A 19326-nucleotide genomic window follows, 5' to 3' on the forward strand; every position below is an offset into this window, starting at 1 on the left:
CCAAATAGGCGACGTGCTGAAGACGGGCCAAATTAAAAGTACCCGTAACCGGTGAGCGTGTATGAAAAGATTGATGAATGTGGAAGAAGCGAAAGAGGTTTGTTTGAATCGAAGCGTTTGGCGTTCCATTGTTTCTGCCTACCCTAATGGGAGACAGGCGTGACAGACATGTATGTATGTATATGTATAATTGTGTTCGTGAAAATTAGCTGGGGAGCAATAGAACCGATTACCTTGCGACTTTTTCCGCGATAGATATGCCAGGATTGATTGATGATTCCAAAGTTGATTACTTAATACAACAATAAAAGAACAAGACCCTCTAGACAAGTGGCAAACGAATTCGTCGATAGAATCGACATCGCTAGCGAGTCCGTGAATTGGAATGAGACATCCGACGTTGCTATCTCATTCTATATCGCGGACTCGCTAAATATGTCGATTCTATCGATGAATTCACTTGCCACTTGTCTAGAGGGCCAGGTAATAACTAGAAACGAAAAATAAAAAGAAAATAATCGACTTAACTGGAGAAACAGAAAATACAAAAAAAAAAATATTTTAAACTGAATGCATATGTAGTTCCAAAGCGTAGACAGTTGAATGCCATAGAACCGCCATGAGCGTATGTATTTTAATGGAATGGTAACCCCACCTGCACTAACGGTATACGCTGGCAGGGCACCAGTAAGGGATGATAAGTGAGAATGAAAGAGCAGGTCAGTTAGTCCATCATTCATACACTTGGAATTAACCATGATGGTTTCCAGGGGAGACCGCGTAAAGGTCAACCTGATAGGATATATTGTTAGCAATGGGACTAGTAGTCCGCATTACTAACAACCCCCCCCCCTAAGCGTATGTATTATGAAATAGCAACAAAATAACATCATTGAGCATACGAACAAATAAAAAATGTACCTTCTTATTCGCGACCTATAATAATGACATAGCTATTTCATTTGAACGAGTAATGTAAACATAATTTAAAGGGATACGATTTTTATTTAAATGAAATAATTTATGTCTAAATCTATAACTGTAATATTAAATTTTATTTGTGAAATATTAGATTTTCCTGTAGATCGTTTCGACAACGATAAACCCAAAATACAACAATGTAATTTTGGGGGGAAAGGGATTGTTAGTAATGGAGACTGAGAATCCTATTGCTAGCAATATACCTAACCAGGTCGACCTCCTCACGGTTCCCCCTGGAAACTATCATGGTTAATTCATGATGAATTCATCATGATGGGCTAACTGGCCTGTTTTCATTCTCATCTATCATCCTTCACTGGTGCTCCGCCAGCGTATCCCGTTAGAGCAGGCGGGGTTACCGTGCCATTTTCACCCATTAAAGAAAAAAAAACAATGTAATTTATTTTTAATATACCTATATTGAAAAATTAACTATTTTTTAATATAAAACTCTAAGGTAAAAAAAAAAATAAAAAATAAATCAAAGTAAATTAATTTTAATCGAATACACACTCGCGTATAACAGCTATCGTTTGATTATTGGTAGCTACTAATTGAAGTCATCTAAAAATAAAAGCACAAGCAAAACAATATATCCGATTTTGCTCACATTTCCGCGTTTTACTTATATTCCGTGTTAGTCTCGTTTTAACGAAATGAAATGATACGTAATTAATTTATTTAGGTTCAAACAAAGAGATCGCTTACAATAACATAATCATGTGAATTTATTTTTGTCAGCTATTTAATTGCTTTATAGTACAAATAGTTCATTTATCATAATTTTTATTTTCATTTATCAGTAATTTAAATTTAACAAATAATTTAAAGTAAATTAAATTAAAATATTTTTTGTATATTGCACGTCATATCTATTTTTTTTTATACAACTTAGAATGGCAAACAAGCTGACGGCCCACCAGATGGAAAGTGGTAACCGTCGCCTATACACATGAGCAGTACCATGGATATAACAGAGTATACTGTTTCGCCCATGATACCCCCATGCGTTGCCATTCCTGAGGACTCAGGTGTTATTCCTCTGTACCCAGTAAATTCACGCCATATCCCACCCTTCAAACCGCAATGCAAACACAACTGCTTCACGGTAGAAACACGAATGGGACAGAGGTACCCAAGCAATCGACTTTTGTACAAAGTCTCCAAACTAGGACTATTAGGACCTCAGCAAGGGCCCCAGGTACTATTCTTAATCTTTGTTCTAAACACTGGTAATTCATCTGAGGTTCGAATTTGAAATTTTGTGCGGCAAAAGAAATGAGACTTGATTTTTTTTCAGCAAATAGTGCCAAATTAAAATTTATAAGAACTAAGGCGTAGTTTCGAACTGCGTATGCCCCTACAATCGATCATAAGGCACTGCAGTGCTGGGATGAGGCGGGCGGGGCCGGGCGGCACGTGTAGCGTCGCCTAGCAACTCGTACTATGACCTCCCACACTCCTAGCTCTGTATCCTTATTTACAGACTAGAACATTTAATTTATTTCTTTAATATTAAAATATAAAAATAATATTATAGTTATTGTGTAGCTAAAAAGTTTCAAACTGCACACTCTGCACTACTCTGTTGGGCTCAATGCTCCTACCAATTGAGCGACCATTTCAAACATTAACAATTAAACACTTCACTTCACAGTTTTCAATTAATATTACTACAAAACAATCGACTTTAGTTGTCACAAAATCAGTTATTTTAATTTAAAAACTAAACTGTTTAACCGATTTTGAAAAAAAATCTATCGGACCAAACTGTAGATATATCTTTTTAGGTAAAATAAAATTCAAATCGATTTATAAACTTTAAAAAATATATAACCGAATCGAGAACTTCCTTTCCCTCCCTCTCTTTTTGAAGGCGGTTGAAAAGAGAAAAAAAAAAACGGTAAACAAGTTCAATGTCCTATAACTGTGAGTACTTTTATAAATGCGAAAGTTTGTGAAGTAGAATGAATGTTTGACTCTTTCAAGTAAAAACTTTTGAATGAATTTGAATAAAATTTGGTACACGGGTACGTTACGTACTATATATAAAATAAATAATAAAATAAAAATATTTTTTATTCAAATAACCTTAATAATAAGCATTTTTCAATAGTCTTTTTTTTTAATCTACCGCCCAGTTTAAAATGCAATTTCAACTGATAAGAACGGGCATGAAACACAGCTATACTAACTTAGAACATAGCGTACCTTATGTACTGTTTAATGTAATGTAAGATTCCTTTATAATATATAATATCATGTAAAATAGTCTAAATTATATAAAAATATGTAAAAAATACAATCTATCTATTACATACACACCTTACATCTACGTGCAATAAGTATCAAAAACAAGTCCATAAAAAATTACTTAAAGATAAAAAATTTCTTTGAGATCACTGCCAACTGGTAGGGTACCTAGGGGACTTGCTGCATTTCCACGCTGTATAGCTACGGAAATTGTTTTAAACAAACGGACACAGCATCATTAATTGATATATTTTTTTTTCAAGATATTATTTTCATATTTTAAAATGTAAATTACATATTTTTGTGCATTACATGTTTTTGTATTTTATGCACGAAAAATTATTAATTCACTCTTGCGCCACCTGTTCTCCTTTAACCAAAGGTTGTCTGTAAGAGATTGCCCTAGCGATAACACCGCCTTTTGTACCTTTATGTGTATATTTCAATCTGTATTTATGTTATTGTATTTCACTTGAATTATTCACTTGTCATTGTATATTTTTATTTATGGTGCAATAAATAGTTAAATAAATAAATTACATAAAAAAAAACAAGATATATATACAGAAAATCTCGAAAAGTAGGTAGGTTTATACAAATCCAAATTAATATTTATTTGATTAGAATTATATATATATATATATATATATATATATATATATATATATATATATATATATATATATATATATATATATATATATATATATATATATATATATATAATATGGAAGGTTTGACGGAAAGTAGTAGTTAAGTAGTTTGGTACCCGTCATGCGTTGCCATTCCTGAGGACTAAAATGGAGTACATAATATGCCTAATGAACTAACTGAAATGCAGTGACTTTGTTAGGCATTCACGCAGTGTCGTAGCCGTAGCAGGACTACGCTCGCGTCAGGTGAGCGCTACGCGGCGGCTACGAGAGCCTACGACGCCGCTCCCCGCCCGCGCGCAACCCGCGTCATAACTGGTCAGGCTACGCAACCATACAGTATATATATAAATATATATATATATATATATATATATATATATATATATATATTGTGTTATAATTAACAGTAATAAAAATAAAAAAATAATAATAAATAAATCTGTTATAATTTATGTATAGTTTGTTTTAATAGAATTTTATGAAAATCTCTGGTTTTATCCATAGCAATTGACAAGAAGTGTTTTTTTTTTTATTGAATGAAAATGAAGTGGTAACCCCGCCTGCGCTAATGGGATACGCTAGCGGGGCACCAGTGAAGGGTGATCGATGAGGATGAAAATAGGCCAGTTAGCCCATCATGATGAATTCATCAGGAATTAACCATGATAGTTTCCAGGGGGAACCGCAAGGAGATCAACTTGGTTGGATATATTGCTAGCAATGGGATTCTCAGTCTCCATTACTAACAATCCCTTTTCCCCCCGACAAGAAGTGATTATTGAGTCGTTAAGGCGATAATAAAAATAACTCATTTTCACACTTGATATACTAATGAGGATAGTTGCGTTCTGCGGCTTTGTTTAAGTCAATTAATATAAAAAATTGACCTAATTATTGATTATAATTGTAATCCTTTTGAATCATCATACCAGCCTTTAACTGTCCACTGCTGAATATAAACCTCCCCTTTAGGGGGTTTGCCAGTAGTTGCCACGCTTGACAGGCGGATTGGCAACCGCAGTTAGGCTTTAGAGATGTTTTAAGAGGAACGCTGCTGCCCATCCCTCGCCCTCTCTTAGTCATCTCTTACGACACCCACGGGAAAGGAAGGGGTGACCTATTCTATACCGGGACCACGCTATCTTTTTAAATAGATTGAACAGATTTCAATGAAATTTGATACACAGATAGACTTAATATTTGAATATATATACATAGGGGGAAAGGGATTGTTAGCAATGGAGTTTGACAGCCTCATTGCTAGCAATATGCCCTATTAGGTCGACCTCCACGTGGTTCCCCCTGGAAACCATCGTGAACAATTCTTGTTGAATTCATCACGATGGGCTAACTGACCTGCTTCATCCTCACCTATCATCTTTCACTGGTGCCCCGCCGGTGTATACCGATAGTGCTGGTGGGGTTACCGTTATCACCCATTAAAATATATATATATATATATATATATATATATATATATATATATATATATATATATATATATATAATACACAGATAATGTACTAATAACGTTAATATTCTTATATATTTTATAATTAAAACATAAACTTTTAATTTTAAACTTTAAGCGAAACGAAATTAAACAAAAAAAATAATTAAACATACACAGTAAAAAAAAAAATACGAGGATAATATAATTAACGTTGTAACATAACAGCTCCCCGCCGCCCGCGCCCCTCCCCCGCCACCCCCGCTCCTATGAAAATGGAAAGTTGTTATGGCAATAAAATTAATGAATAAATTTTAATAATTCAAAGCGGCAAGTATGCATTCATAATTAATCACTTTCAGCTTCTATGATTTATTAATAGCGACCCGCCGCCGAATGTTTCATTCAATCTAATTACTTTAACAGCATCTTATGTTTTATATTTGCAAAGAAAATTTAAAAAAAAAGATATCCCAGTCGTGACTAGTGTGGGACCGACTATTATTGATTTTTAAAAAAAATCGGTTAAAAAAGGTAGGGCGAGGGATGGGCAGCAGCGTCCCTCTTAAAATATCTTCAAAGTGTAACTGCGGTTGCCAATCTGCCAAGCGTGGCAACTATTGGCAAAAGCCCCCAAGGGGAGGCTTATTTTCAATAGCAGATTGTTAGAGGCTGATGATGATATAAAGAACTTATTCGTTAAAAAAATATCGCCAAAATTAATTCACGATCGGTAAACTTAAACAGAGCGTAAAAAAAAAGGCAAAATTGTTGAATAAAGAACACTTTTTAGACCATTAATAATAAATATCGATTAACTAGCTAAATCATTAAATGTTTCAACACTTAGACGACATTAAAATACATTAACGTATGATAATTTTTATTGTTGCACTTTCACATCTCTAATTGGCTGTCAATTTAGTTTGACAGCGGTGACAAGGCAGCGATGTGGCCACGGACACAGCGGTGACCTCAGTAAAGGAACATAAATTATATTTTTTTTTATCGAATTATTTTCAAATCAATTTATTTATTGCATTCTAAAATATTATTATGAAAGATGTTAATAATTGATATAGTACATTGTAGACCCTGTCGGGCACAGCGATTAGAAGCGAGGAGGGCGTCGATCTTTAAATTTTCATAAACATTTCAATAATTAAATAATTCATTTTCAATTTCATCAATGTAATTAAATTGTAATTAAATACAAAATACATTTAATGATTTTAACGAATTTTTTATTTACATATGTTTTATTTTAATTTAATGCAATTTAATGTAATTATTTTGTAATTATCTGTATCTAGATCATGTATAATTAAAATATATATTTATTTTAATAGTGACAATATTAGTTTAATACTTAATTATGATCAAAAACATGGTCACTGCTGAATATGGGCCTCCTATATACAATAGACTGCCATAAGAAACGGTCCCGAGCCATCTTTAACCACTGATTCTTTTTACATCCATATATAGGGCGAATCGAAATTAATATCATCCTTTTAAGTGAATGTTCTACCAGTGAAATTGTAAATAGTTCTTAAAGAAACATGGCTCCAAAAATGAAATAAACGGATACAAATGATTTAGAAATCATACTGTATATTACGGCTTTCCATTACCGACTTATTTTACATAAACATTATATGTGTGAGGCTTAAGTAGTTTTAATTATATTTGTTTACCTACTTCATATGATAAACATAATAAAGATAAATAACGCTTCGATTTATCTTATTATTCACAAAGTACGAGTACTTATGTTTATACTAAAGAAGTACATTGAACACGCTGTAGATATTTACTTCGAAAAATAAATAAATAATTGAAAATGGCGTTGAACAAGTTAACAGAGTAATTGTTGCATTATTGTAAAATTTCGTATATTCATTAAAATTTGATACAATATATCTATTTACTTTGCTATTGATACTTTTCTTGCACTATTGAGTTTGATCCCTCCTGTTAAGCCACTTTAAAAGCCTTCGTACGAAACGAAGGCTACCTAGAAACCTTTGACACTAGAGGGCACCACAAGTAGTAATACGATAACACGCCTCTTCTTCCTTTCTGTACGTGCAATAGCAATAGTGTATGTCTCAAAGGATGCACAGACTAGCCTTCAAATCAAAACAACAACGTTGGTATGAATAATTAATGTATATTTGTTGTTCAGATCATTGATATATTGTATAATTTAATATATTGTACAAAAACTAATATTATTACAGTTTTCAGTCTAAATAGGAAAATTAAAAAATAAATTATCTAGTGCACTAAGCCTGGCAGTACTTGTATTTACAAGTTCTTCCAGGCGTAATTCATAACAAAAATATACACAAATTTACGTAACAATTACATTTATATTAAATGTCTCTTATATAATATTTATTTGGATAAGTTAATTAAAAAATATAAGTGATGTAATCGCCCCTAAATAGCATAGACCAGTATTTCCAAATTCAAATTGTCAGTTGTCAAAATGAAGCAAACGTTTGCGCACTTATTTTTAAACAGACGAGTGACCTCAGTTCATGAATGTAGTGCCAATGTCAGTGTATCTGGGTCTATGTCAGGCGACCGCGGGCGGCCTCAGCGCGGCCACCGCGCCACCGCGGGGATAGGTTTATGCGCGTTTTGTGGCCTTATTTGGCGATTTCGGCGGGGTCACTACTCGTTTATAGAGGATCGATTTCGATAGTCCGGACTCGGATATAATCGGTTATTGTATCAGTACACTGTCGATTCATTAGTGATGTCACTTTCGAAAATAACCGACTAGAGAACTAAATCCTATAATAAATAATTTTTAGGGCCGCCTTGTGACGATTGTTGTTTATATTTAGGGCGGTAAACAACACAATATAAATCTATTTATAAGTGTTGTTTCAACGCGGAAATGTTTACTTCAAAGATACTGTGTCTAAATTACACGATAACTGGGTTGGAAAACGATAAATAATAATTCAGAGTAGTTACGATGTCATATAAAAACACTATATGAAAACTTTTGTCTTTAATTAAAATGGGATATAATACATTTATTATTAAAATTGTTTAAATAAAACGAGGAAGAACAATAACGTTGAATAACGTTATGTAAAGAATTACGGTATGTATATTTTCCTCGTCCAATAAAATTATATGAATATTTTATCATAATACATAAATATAAATAATCCCATCTACTATTCAAGTTTCTTCATACATAGTTGAGTTCTCGGCGACGTCATCAATCGGTTAAAGGTCTGTTAAGAAACCTTACGTAACAAAATTACAAATTAAAGACATATTTTGTATTCTTGGTAATCCTACGCTTTGTTTGTAAACAAAGAACTTATTAATTACACTTTATTTATAGAGCCAAGGATATGAACATCTTAACGTCGCAACCTAGTGGTGGTGAGGTTAAATTCAAAATGGCGACGTCAATTGGCGCGCCTATATAGAAATAGATCATGCACCTCTTGTACTATTTATCAAAAATATGAAAAATGCTCCAAAAAAAGGTCAACTGTAAAAAGTTGGATTATTGGATTTTTTTGTACTTCATGTAAATCTAAAAATATTAATAATATGATAAAATAAAATGTCAAATTGTGTAATGGAATTTATTTATTATAGTCTTACAAGATTAATATAATTTAATGAATATTTAGCTATTTTTGTAGAAGCACTTCTATCTCTATTTAGTTGTTATATTAATAAAATAAATTTAAAATAGGTAATTGTTTAAAGGGATTTTTTTAATACATTTATTACTATTATTATTTATTATTATTCCTTATTTGTAATAACGTCAAACCTCTCATAAACCTATTTTAGCTAGTAAATTGTTTTGTCAAAGTGACAAAAGAGTTTAATAATTAAAATAGGTTTGTAGGAGTTCTCAGTACTTATAAATAAGGGCGTAAAAGTATTAAACGTTATTTTTTTTATATATTTGTATAAACTGCCATTCAAATTCACTGTATTTTTATTATTACATAGTGCTATAAAGTGTAAATAATAAAAAAATATTTATTGTCAAAATACGATCTTATTGCCACAGTGTCAAATTAAAAAATACAATTACATTTTTGATAATTATTTCGATTATTAATAAAACAGTGTTAACAATTCGATACAAATCGTTTGTGGTACGTACATTTACAAGCACGCAACACTATTCGTGACGCGCGACCATGAGCGTAACCTTGCTGCACCTGTCTCCCTCTGTCGCACGCGATTCACCTATCTGCGTTCCTTTCTAACTGAATGTGTGCGGTGTCACTACCGGATTCCGAGCGAGTGCGTCGCGATGCGGATAAATTGACAATTTGGTAATAAATTGTCAATTTTATTACAGTTATTTTTGAAATTAAACTGTAATCTATGTATTATTTAATTTCATAATATGGAATGGGAATATAAATAAACTGAGCTATTATTAGGTACCTATGATCAAAGCGTAATGGAAGATTCCATCGCCTTTTGAAATTGCAGTGAATCTACAGATATTGCTATTATTATAGATAAAAATTATTTTTTTAATTGATATTATTTTTTTTATGTCCATCCTCTTTTTCACAATTTTTATTATTAAATTTTAATAAAAAAATTATATAAGAATCGACAAATGAGCATCGTTAAAAAATTACTTGCTTAATTGATTATTTTCAAATTTAAATTGATCTATTATTTATAATTCTCTTTTCGTTTAACAGTTTCCTCTTGTCGGTGCAACTAATTCATGCATCTTTTTCCAGCCAGCTCTATCCCAGGCCATATACTTGACCTCCCTATACGACATGACGCCTAGTGTTTCTTTTATCTGTCCCATGTAGTTATTCCTCGGTCTTTCTCTTCCTCTTTTGCCCTCTATTTTTCCCTTCCCTCCACTATGCTTTTAAAAAAATCGTCATGTCGTATAAGGTGGCCCAGCATTTTGCCTCCTCTATTCTCTATTTATTTAAAAAAAGTACCCATTTTTATTTATAATAATTAATTTAATATAAGAGTAAAACAAAACATGTATATATATATATATATATATATATATATATATATATATATATATATATATATATATATATATATATATATATATATATATATATATATATATATATATATATATATATATATATATATATATATCATATCAGCCCTTAACTGTCCACTGAATAGATCTCCCCCTATTGGGGGGATTTGCCAGTAATTGCCACGCTTGGCAAGCCAATTGGCAACCGCAGTTAGGCAGTTAGGCTCGTCCCTCAACCTTTAAGTTCCCTTAGTCGCCTCTTATATATGCTGTGGTTGCCTATAAATGTAAGAACAGTTAGATCTAATCTATCAGTGTATTGTGTTAAAATGTTTCGCTGTATCTTATGTTGGTAATCCTATAAATAAATAAATAAATATAACTATAAATATATATAAATCTATTTCTCTAGTCACATAGAGTCAGAAAATACAAAAATATACTCCAGATACCATATTAATCTTACCTGTTTGTCTTGTGATATTGTCTGCCTTTCTCCCTATATTGCTATACCTAACGAAGTACATGGGGAGGAAAGGGATTGTTAGTAATGGAGACTGAGAATCCCATTGCTAGCAATATAACCAACCAGGTCGACCTCCTCGCGGTTCTCCCTGGAAACTATCATGCATGCATAATTCCTGATGAATTCATCATGAGGGGCTAACTGGCCTGTTTTCATCCTCATCTATCACCATTCACTGGTGCTCCGCCAGCGTATTCCGTTCGCGCAGGCGGTGCTACCATACCATTTTCACCCATAAAATAACGAAGTACATGCCGTGTTATGTATTTTGTAATGCCCGTAAGATATTATGTTATATGTGTAACAAAGAAATACTTACACTGTGGTCTTGTCCCGGTGGAAAGTGGACAGTGGATGACTATCAATGACATGAGTAAAACTAATATGAATTAAGTACAAATAAGTTCTACATTATGCTGTGCCAATTAGAGAAAACCATCTCGCAGTTTTGCTGAGCAATTATCCCTTTAATTTTTTTTTAATGGGTGATAATGCAATAGTAACCCCGCCTGCGCTAACGGTATACGCTGGCGGGGCACCAGTGAGAGATGTTAGGTGACGATGAAAGCAGGTCAGTTTGTCCATCGTAAAGAATCCCACGAGAAGTAACCACGATGGTTTCCAGGGGGAACCACGTGGAGGTCGACCAGTAATATTGCTAGCATGGTCCCAACCACATGGCAATATATTTTGGTAAATCATATTAATATTATTATGGGAAAACCAATACCAATGACTGTCCGCTCCTCCGAGATTATGTTTATAACTACATACTTAACATGATATTACAACTTAGTTCAAAACAGATAACTAAACAAATTAACTCGTGACGTTAGTGTACCAGTTCGAATTAACTATGTTAAAATGCATGTGAAAATCAGTGAAATCATGCTGATATGTCGTGCTCAATTCAGGGCATGATTGCAAAACAATATGATGCATTTTGCATTTGTGCAGTTTGAACAATAAAAGTGGACCGTTGTGTAATGGCCCCGATGACATCGTCGTTACAGTTGTTATAATTAACTTATGCACTTTATATTTTTATTTTTAACTTTAACTAAGGTATTTTTGTCGTAAAACGACAATGGGGCTGATTCTGTGACATTGTCACTCTCTAAACTTAATCCTTCTTTGCATTATTTTTTTTATTGGTGAAATAAATCAAAATGTTTCATGTTCAAAATTAAAGGAAAAATGGTTAAAAAATAAATTTGACAGCTATGTTTTTTTTTCTGCTCTGTTATATTGTGTCCAGCAGTGGACGGGTAATGGCTTAAAATAATAATGAATATAAATATTTTTTGATAGTAAATTTTTAAAAATCTACCGCTAAACTCCTAAATTAACAGTTACAGTTAAAACAGGCTACCTGTTTGTTAAAGAGATAAGTAAACCTATAGTTTATATCATTATAAACGTGCGAAATAAAGGTATGTGCCATAATTTTTCTAATTTATTTATTTAATAAAAAAAAAAACCAAGTATGTAAAAACCAATCCTGAACTTGATATTCACAACGATAGTCACTCTGTATTCATGACTAAAATAAAATGTTGATGTACCTCCCCATTACATTATATTTATTTATAATTTATAATAATTTAAATACAATTTCTATTATTTATATTATATTATTATTCATATTTTTAATACCTTTACTCACATTTAATAATTTAATTATATTTTAATGTTTATCAAACACAAGGCATGCTGTGGTTGCCTATAAATGTAAGAACAGTTAGATCTAATCTAACAGTGTATTGTATTGAAATGTTTAGCTGTATCTTATGTTGGTAATCCTATAAATAAATAAATAAATAAAAAGGTGCGCATACATAGGTGGCGATAATGACAGGCGAGCGGATAGCAACTTGTCTGTTGATATTCTTCCACTTTTAACTTTCACCATGCAACTTACGTGCACAGCATGGAGAACGCACACTTTTGACGTTTCAGATCAGGTGTAGACTCAAATCTTTACAAATACTATAAATATGAAACTGTCTTTTTTGTTATCTCTTGACGCATCAATAGCTCTAGCAATCCCTAATAGTGAGATGGCTATAGACTATTTAAATTTGTGTAGGTACTCAAAGAAACTTTTTTTTTTACAACACAGGGGGTAAACGAGCATACGGCTCACCTGGTTGTAAGTGACTACCACCGGGGGGAAGGGATTGTTGGTAATGGGGAGGTTAGTCCCCATTGCTATCAATATACCGTACCAGGTCGACCTCCACGTGGTTTCCCCCTGGAAACCATCCTAACTAATTTATCGATGAATTCGTCACGATGGGCTGACTGACCACGACAACTGACCTGCCTATTCATCTTCACCAATCATCTCTCTCACTGGTGCCCCACTAGTGTATACCGATAGCACAGGCGGGGTCATCATTCCATTATTATCCATTAAAAAAAAAGTGACTACCACCGCCCATGATCACCCACAACAGCAACGGCATTGCAGGTGTGCTGTCGGCCTTTTAAAAAGGAATATGCTCTTTTCTTTTTTTTTTTATTAATTATTTATTTTCTTTGTGTACATATAATCTGCATCATTGGCATCATTGATCGTATGGTCCCGGCACAGAATAGGCCACCCCTTCCTTACACGTGGGTGTCGTAAAGATCGACTAAGGGAGGACGAGGGATGAGCAGCAGTGTCCTTCTTTTATCATTTCTAAAACCTAACTACAGTTGCCAATTCGCCTGCCAAGCGTGGCAACTCCTAAAAACTTCCCAAGGGAGAGGCTTATGTTCAGCAGTGGTCAGTTAAAGGCTGATATGATGATGAATTAGTATCATGATAGGAAGGGAACAATAATTTTCATTCATTCATTCAACATAATAAAGAAGGTTTGCACCAAGTAGCTATCGTCTTTTTTCTTTTCTCCTCTACCCAAAGGTTGTCTGGAAGAGATTGCTTTAACGACAAGACCGCCTTTTGTACTTCATAAATATAATCGATCTATCTATTCTATTTAAGAACTGCGCTCTTGTCGGTGGAGCTCTTGCCACTCACTACGATTTTCAGCGAGTCTCTTCACCTCTTGATACGACACGAACTCCTTCCTTGATTTGCCTGATATAACTATGCCTCGGTCGTTAGGTCGTCGTGTCGTATCAAGTATATATATATATATATATATATATATATATATATATATATATATATATATATATATATATATTATTCTATTAATGGTCCAATAAAGAGTAAATAAATAAATAGACAAGCCTTAAAATAGGAAAAAGGCTGTCATGGAGATACGTCGAACGAAGCAGCTAGTAACTGGACACCAGCTGACATATCCTTCTTTCATTCCAGCCCCGAATTACTTTACTAATTAGCTTAAACTAAACCAATTACAAAGATTACTAAAATTAGAACGAGCTAGTGGCGGCACCTTAAAATGGAAAACGTAAATAGAGAGAGAGAGGCGGAAAATACCTAGAAATAAGACCACGAAATTGCCTAAAAATATAGGACCTTGTACCGCTTTATGCGTATCAAATATTTTGTTAATTTAAAATAACAACTTGTCTAAACACTGTTCACATTGTGAATATAAATTTTCTAGTTAAACTCGACTGTTAACAATGACATTGATTCTGAGATACGATTCTTTAAAATGATACATACATACATACATACATATCTGTCACGCTTGTCTCCCATTAGGGTAGGCAGAAACAATGGAACGCCAAATGCTTCGATTCAAACAAACCAAAATCAAATGAAATTGATAAATTAATTAATTAATTATTGATTGATTAATTTGATTCAAATGATAATTTTCTTTTAATAGTTTAGCAAATCTGTTACGGTATGGACTGTTGAGAGTTCAATGTAAAACGTCCTAAAAATAATCATTTTACTATAGTAATCATCATCATCATCATATCAGCCTTTAACTGTCCACTGCTGGACATAAGCCTACCCAATGGGGGTTGTTACCAGCAGTTGCCACGTTTGGCAGGCTGATTGCCATCCGCAGTTAGGCTTTAGAGATGTTTTAAGAGGTACGCTGCCCATTCTTCGCCCTCCCTTAGTCGTCTCTTATGGCACCCACGGAGTAGGAAGGGGTAGCCTATTCTGTGCCAGGACCACACGGCTACTTTGGCCATAATATCAAATTAAAATTGTTATTTTCGAAATAGAGAATTGCAACTCAGAATTGGCAACAATCTATTATTATTGACAGATAAACAACGGTTTCAACTTTTATTTGAAAAAAAAAACAACAGCTGTGTTTCTTGCCTGTTTTTCTCATCTGAAATGGCATTCTGAACTAGGAGTTAGATTCATAAAAAAATAACTACTCAAAAATGCTCATAATTAAATTTACTTGAAGAAAAAACGTTTTTATTTTTTATTTATAAAAAGCAAATAATAAAATGTTTGTGTAAATGCCGCGTAATATACTCATACTAAATGGTCGAGGGATGGGCAGCAGCGTCACTCTTAAAACAACCAAAGGCTAACTGCGGTTGCCAACCTGCATGCCAAGCGTAACTACTACTAGCAAATCCCTCCAATATGGGGAAGCCTATGGGGAAGTGGTCAGTTGTCAGTTAACGGCTGATAGGTCGATGTCGCTCGTACATACTTAAAATAGTATTCGAGTATAGCGTACATGCTATTGACATTTATATATATTTTTCTATTTATACAGAGGAATAACACCTGAGTCCCCAGGAATGACAACGCATGGGGGTATCATGGCTGAAACAGTATACTCTGTTATGTCCATGGTACTGTTCATGTCTATAGGCGACCGTTACCACTTTCCATCAGGTGGGCCGTCAGCTTGTTTGCCATTCTAAGTTGTATAAAAAAAATATAAGTATAGTGCACGCAATTTCGTTTCTGTATGATACAAATTTAATATATTTGTATCGGCTATATCGCGTAATTATTAACATTTTTTTTTTTTATAATAGTACAATCAAGTAATTAATTGACAATTATGAATTACAATCGTTCATAAATTATGATATGACAAATATAAAAATGGATGACCTAGATTTTTTATCGGATTGTACTTGAAATATTACTTGATAGCACAATGGTTACGGACGCGCCTTCGCTTGCAACAAGCGTTTGATTTCCGTTTGAGGCAATTTAGGGATTCAGTCACATTTCGCCTCTGCAGCTAATGATTTTGTTTTGTGATTTTCTTAGGTCATGTAGGGGGGGGGGGGGGGCTATGTTCAGCAGTGATATAATAATAAATTGCTCAGTAGATCCTGGCATAGAATAGGCTATCCCATCCTTTCCGGTAGGTGGAATGATGGGCAGCAGCGTCCCTCTTAAAACATCATAAAAAGCCTACCTGCGGTTGCCAGTCCGCCTGCCAAGCGTGGACACTACTGGCAGACCCCCCCCCCTTTTAGGAGGGAGACCTATGTTCAGCAGGAGAGAATAAACGGCTGATATGGTATAATATTAATACACACATATTTTTTATAAACAATGGTTGAGGGATCATTTGTTGAGACTTAAACTCGATGCTTTATCTAACATTGCACATGATTCAGTGATTTTTAGTATAGACAATCGATGTAGTTCTTTGGCAACTTCTATCTTCTACCTTTTTAAAAAGAGTCTATTTTCCCTTGTACGGCCTTCCGCCAAATAGGGTTTTTTCAGTACTTGTCACACTTGGCAGGTGGATTGGCTTTGTTGATATTTAAAGGGGGACGCTGCTATCTATCATTAAATTTCATTAGTCACCTCTTACGACACCCACGGGGCTACCTTTTCCATGCCGGGACTACAGGCGGATTTATCATTAAGAAAGACTAGGTGGTGCTTGGGTTCTGTGCAGTTCAGTGCTCAACCAAGGGCATAACAATCATGAGCAAGTAGTGGATCCTAAAAATTAGTATCAATATTGTAACAATCGATAACTGGCCTTACCTCGTAACAAGGTCACGGTAATAGACAAATTCGCACTGTCTGGTGGGCCAACGCGATGGTGGCCGGCGTTCTTATTGCCAACGGTGTAGAGGTCACATTCGCTTGTGCATCCAGCTGGTGATGCTAGACCTTCGTGGAGCTGAACGCACGCGGCCCTCGATGCGATTTATTTAAACTTAACCCACTGATCATGACACACTTTCAGTTACGCAGCGTGTGTGCGCGCGCGATTTCGTACACTTTTGCGGAGCGTCCGCCATATTGTAATAATTACGATTGTGCTCCACTAAAAAAATCGACTTCAAACTTCTTAACTCAATTACTGAACCGATTCTGATAACATTGACCGATCTGTAAGTATATAGTTTCAGTTTAAAAAAAAATGAATCTCCCAAATCGGTATACAATTGATGCAGTTATGAGGTAACAAACTTAAAGATAAATACAAACAAATTAAGAAACTCCTTCTTTTGGAAGTCGCTTGATAATAGGGCGATGGCGATGATTTGTATTTGCAGCATTGCATTTGTAAATAACATTGTTAATGCATTTATAAATATTGTGGACTTATCTCTGACAGAGACCTCTTCCAGTCAACCCAATATATATATATATATATATATATATATATATATATATATATATATATATATATATAATTTAATAAATTATATATATATATATAATTTAATAAATTTAGTGGTGAAACATGATTTACCAAAATATATTGCCGTGTAGTCCCCGCATAGAATACGTCACCCCTTCCTTTCCCGCGGATGTCGTAAGAGGCGACTAAGGAGGGCGAGAGATGGGCAGCAGCGTCCCTCTTTAAACATCTCCAAAATATATATACGTCATTAAACTTATGTTAAACATAAGTTTTATAATACAGTAGTTAATATTAATATTATTTAATGAATGAATGAATGAATGAATGAGTATACTTTATTTGCATTATACAATATAGGAAATAAACAAGACAATTTACAAACACAACGATACAATTGTATAAGTACAGTGAGGCGGTCTTATTGCTGAGAGCAATCTTTTCAAGACAACCTTAAGGTAATGGTAAGGTAATAATTTAATATATTTCCTTTGCACAGTTCACCCAACAACAACAATAAAGTGTGTGAGATAAATCTACATAAATCTTCAATGTCACAAAACACTTATCTACATTTTATATGAACAAGCCTATCTTTATGTAAATATCTGAAACACAAGGAGTGACACGTGACAATAATAATGGTAAACGTACATGTTTGAAATATCCCCACATTCTGTTTTGGTGTGTGCTTCTGAAAGAATGACCGCTTCGATTGTGACAGAATTGGTTTACTTACGTTGTTGTCCAACGCTAACACAAAAATAACTATTAAAATTGGTCCAGATTTAAGTGAAAATATCGTGTAAAATATACACGAAAAAATATAAGTGAACTCAATTCACATATTATATATATATTTCATCCATTTTAAAGAGTACAAAATACATAAAAAAGACAAATAAATAAATAATTAAATTTTGTGTAAAAAGATTGTGTACCAAATTAAAAACCTCCTTCTTTGAAGTCGGTTGAAAATGTATGTCACACTCGCTCTAAACGAATAAATTGAAAGCTTGAATTGTCTTTATTTTTCAATTTTTTTTTTTTGATAAAACAAAATCTTTTGAACAACAAATTACAGGTTATATAATTCATTGAAAGAAAAGTCGAAATATATATATATATATATATATTTAACAGCACAATAAAAATAATGTTTGAATTGATTCGGCGAAGGCGGAAAGAGCGGGCGCCAGATAGAGGCAAGGCCAGCCGTCAAGGTCCACAAAAAACTATATTTGAACAATTATACACTTTGTTACGTTGGTGTTAAAGTCGTTAATTTATTAGCAAACACTTGTAAGACAATAAGGTGGTATTAATGCAGCATTTTTCAGTAATAGGTAGAGATCAAGGTTGTAACGTTGACGTGTTGAATATTAGTGAGACCGGGGTGGGCGCTCGGCTGTATGTAATAATAATAATATACTTTATTATCCAGACTACAATGCGATCCAATTTTGTTAGTAACAATTTTCTTACAAACTATGTTAGTGAAAAAGAAAAACAAATTAATTTAATTAAGCAGTTCACCCAGATGTGAGCCAGCCGACTAGATCAGCATCTGAATGTAATGCCCAATTGTAGGCGAGTTATATTTCTCGCCTATTACTTTTAGAATGCTGTTGGTGCTTGTCCTAACCCTGTGCAACAATGATGCAGTCCTCTTTCTCCTTACAGCGTAGTAGTCATCTACGCGAGATTGAGCAAACATACTAGAAGCGCTACAAAAGCGAGCTAGCCCCAACAGCACTCTAATATATATATATATATATATATAAAATATGTATATACCGCGTTCACACATTTTTTTTTTGCTCAGTCAGAGGGCGCTCAGTGCACATTAATTTAATAAAAAATAAGCTCGTCGTTTACTTTATTTTTAT

At 33.7% G+C, this 19326-nt stretch overlaps 1 protein-coding gene across 2 annotated transcripts in view; it reads right to left on the minus strand.

Annotated features, from left to right (window-relative positions):
- LOC113522849 (ecdysone-induced protein 74EF) overlaps window positions 1-19326 on the minus strand; it is a 299508-nt gene that overhangs the window by 261207 nt on the left and 18975 nt on the right. The gene's annotated exons all lie outside the window — the stretch shown is intronic.

This window comes from Galleria mellonella, unplaced genomic scaffold (genome assembly GCF_026898425.1).
Source record: "Galleria mellonella isolate WM207_F2 unplaced genomic scaffold, CSIRO_AGI_GalMel_v1 utg962, whole genome shotgun sequence".
Lineage (NCBI taxonomy): Eukaryota > Metazoa > Arthropoda > Insecta > Lepidoptera > Pyralidae > Galleria > Galleria mellonella.